The sequence below is a fragment of the Sturnira hondurensis genome, unplaced genomic scaffold, assembly GCF_014824575.4.
Source record: "Sturnira hondurensis isolate 20B ecotype Veracruz unplaced genomic scaffold, ASM1482457v3 Scaffold0000396, whole genome shotgun sequence".
In the NCBI taxonomy this organism is placed as follows: Eukaryota; Metazoa; Chordata; class Mammalia; order Chiroptera; family Phyllostomidae; genus Sturnira; species Sturnira hondurensis.
In genome coordinates this window covers 9761464-9764799 of record NW_028073027.1, presented here as the reverse complement: position 1 = coordinate 9764799, position 3336 = coordinate 9761464, and the positions used below count along the sequence as shown (strand labels likewise).

The following is a 3336-nucleotide window of genomic DNA, read 5'->3' as shown; positions in this document are numbered from 1 at the left end:
GTATTTTTCTTCCAATTTAAACAAAAATTGTAGTGAAGAACACATAACAAAAAATTTACCATCTTAACTGGCATTAAATATATTCGTAATAATGTACAACCATAAGTACCATCCATCTCCAGACATTTTACATTTTGTAAAATTGAAACTCTACACACATTAAACAATAACCCACTGTTCACCCTCCTCTCAGTCTCTGGCAACCACCTTCTACTTTCTGTCTATGATTTTGACTATTTTAATTAACTCATAAGTGGAATCATAGAGTATTTGTCTTTCTGTGATTGATTTATTTCAGTTAGCATACTTTCATAAAGGTCGATTCATATTGCAGCATGTCCACGTGTCCTTGCTTTTTACATCTGAACAGTATTCCATTGTATGTGTACACCATATTTTGCCTATCCATTCATTCGTCAGTGGACATTCAGGTTGCTTCCACACTTTAATTATTATGAATAATGTTGCTATGAGCACAGGTGTACAAACATCTTTTTAAGATCCTGCTTTACATTCTCTTGGGTGTATATTCATATGTGGAATGACTAAATCATGGCAATTCTGGTTTTTTTTTTTTTGAGGAATCACCATTGTTTTCCACAGCGGCTGAATCATCCCCATCAACAGTGCATAAGAATTCTAATCAATCCATATCCTCACCAATACTTCTGATTCTTAAAAAGATTTTATTTATTTATCTTTTGAGGGGAAGGGAAGGGGAGAAGGAGAGAAATATCAATGTATGGTTGCCTCTCACGAGTCCCCTGCTGAGAACTGGCCTGCAACCCAGTCATGTACCCTGACTGGGAATCGAACCGCGATCGTGTGGTTCACAGGCCTGCGCTCAGTCCACTGAGCTACACCAGCCAGGGCGATTTTTTGATAGTAACTATCCTAATGGGTGGGAGATATTGTAGTTTTGATTTGCATTACTCCTGTGGTTAGTGATCTTCAACATTTTTTAATTTGCTTATTAATCATTTGTACATCTTCTCTGGAGGAACAACTTCAACTTTTTTGCTCATTTTTGAATTGCGTTTGAATCAAGTTGTTTCTTGTTTTATTTATTTTTATTTTTTATTTTGAGTTTTGAGAGTGCTATGTAGAGTCTAGATATTTACCTTTATCAGATAAATGATTTAAACAATATTTTATTCCATTCTTTGGATTGCCTTTTTAATCTGTTGATAACAGTTTGTTGATGCACATAATGTTTAAATTTATATGGAATCTGATTTGTCTATTTTTTGTTTGGTTGCCTTTGTCTTTGGTGTCACATCTGAGAAATCACTGCCAAATCCAGTTCCATAAAACTTCTGACATATATTTTCTGGTCAGAATTTCAGAGTTTTAGGTCTTAAATTTATGTCTTTGACACATTTTGAGTTAATTTTTGTATGGAGTGTTAGGTAAGTGTCCGACTTAATTCTTTAGCATATGGATATGCAGTTTTTCCACCATCATTTGTTAAAAAGACTGTCTTCTTCATATTGATTGGTCCAACATATTCATCAACATCATCTGACCGTACATGTGAAGGGTTTTTTTTTTGGGGGGGGCATTCTTTATTCTGTTCCAGTACTGTGCTGTCCTGATTACTATAGTTTTGTAGTAAGTGAATTTCACTCTACTTTAAAATCAGAAAGTGTGAGTCCTCTAGGTGGTTCTTATATTTAATGACTTTGGGTTATTTGGGGCCCCTTGAGATTCTATCTGCCTTTTAGAATGGGTTCATATTCCTATAAAAATTATCATTGGGATTTTGATAGTGATTGCATCGAATACGTACATTGCTCTGTGTAGTACTGACATCTTAATTTTGAGTCTTTTAATCCGTGAACACGGGATGTGTTTCCATTTATTTATTTTCTTTCAGCTGTATTTTGTAGTGAATTTTTTGTAATAGTTGCCAGTTTTATTCCTCTGGCTAAGAGATCCAGTGGTGATATGAGGCTTACATTTGAGGTTAATAGTTATTTCACTAAGAGTTGAGGTGCTCCCATTGCCTTATAAGTTGGTTGCAAATTACTTGATTCAATTCCTTAAAGTTTTAAAATTCTTTCTGTGACATGTGTTCATTAAAAATTACATATACGCAGAAAAAAACTTGCAGCACACAGAAATAAGCACAGTTAAGTTTTTGATGTATATACATAAATATGTATATTTATGGGGCCAGATTTTACTATCAGATTAAAAAAATAAAAAGAATTCAAAGCCTAAAGCACACAGGACAAGGATGTCTTCGTGAATGTCTTTGCTTCCAGTGCATCATCGCAAACTTGTTTCTTAGCCTTCTTATTTCTTCCCTAACCCTTTCCAACTCATCTATTCCTCTTAGCCTTTCTTCACAATCCAAATGCCTAACAGGACTGTCCTTTTTAAATCCCTGGACAAGGATGAGTCAGCCCATTTCTAAGGTTTCCTTCTGCTTCCTGACTTACACCTTTTGCAGAAGATTGAGGATTTCCTTCTGCCTCCTGAGATACATCTTGCGAAAGTTGGTCTTTCTCGGCTTTTGGCATGTTCTGTGGCTCACCTTCATTTTCTTCAGAAGACTTTTGAATGTTGAATATTTTTCTATTATTTCCCTTTCAAATAAATTAATCCTGCAGGAATCCAGGGAATTCTTCTCCTGTTTCCCTCACCCGATGTGTGTCACTCCCCAAGAACCAAGAGTCCTGAAGGGACCCCGGGCACTTTACCCTTCCAGCAATAGGGAGCAATATTTTGTAGTTTTTACTGTGCAGGTCCTTCATCTCTGTAGTCAATCCCTAAATATTCTACTTGTTATTTGTGTGCCCATATTTTTTATTTCTTCATAATTTAGTCTTGCTAGGTTTTGTGTTTCTTGAAATTCGTCTATTTCATGTAGGTTATCTAATTTTTTGACATATAATTCTTCAGAGTACTCTCTTATAATCCTTCTTACTTCTGTAGAATCAGTGGTAGTGTCCCCATTTACATTTTTGCTTTTGTAAACATTTGAGTCTTTACTTTTCTTAGTTAATCTAGCTAGTTTTACCAGTTTTGCTGATCTTTCTAAATCCCAACTTTTGGTTTTTATTGATTTTTCTATATTACTCTTCTATTTTCGATTTCAGTTACCTGTGTTCTAAACTATTCTCTTCCTTCTGCTAGTTCTGGGTTTAGTTTTTTCTTTTTCTAGTTCCTTAAGTTGTGATGTTCAGTTATTGATTTGAAATCTTTCTTGTTTTGTAATGTAAACAATAAATAAAGAGCTATAAATCCTCCCTCAACACTCCTTTCACTGTATTCTATAAGAATAGGTGTGCTGTGTTTTTGTTTTCTAATTTTCCTTGCAGTTTTTCCTTT

The 3336-nt window shown here is 34.7% G+C and overlaps 1 pseudogene; it reads right to left on the bottom strand.

Annotated features, from left to right (window-relative positions):
• Positions 1-2212: 2212 nt before the first annotated feature.
• Positions 2213-2759, bottom strand: LOC118983276 (transcription elongation factor A protein-like 8; annotated as a pseudogene).
• Between the last annotated feature and the right edge of the window lie 577 nt (positions 2760-3336).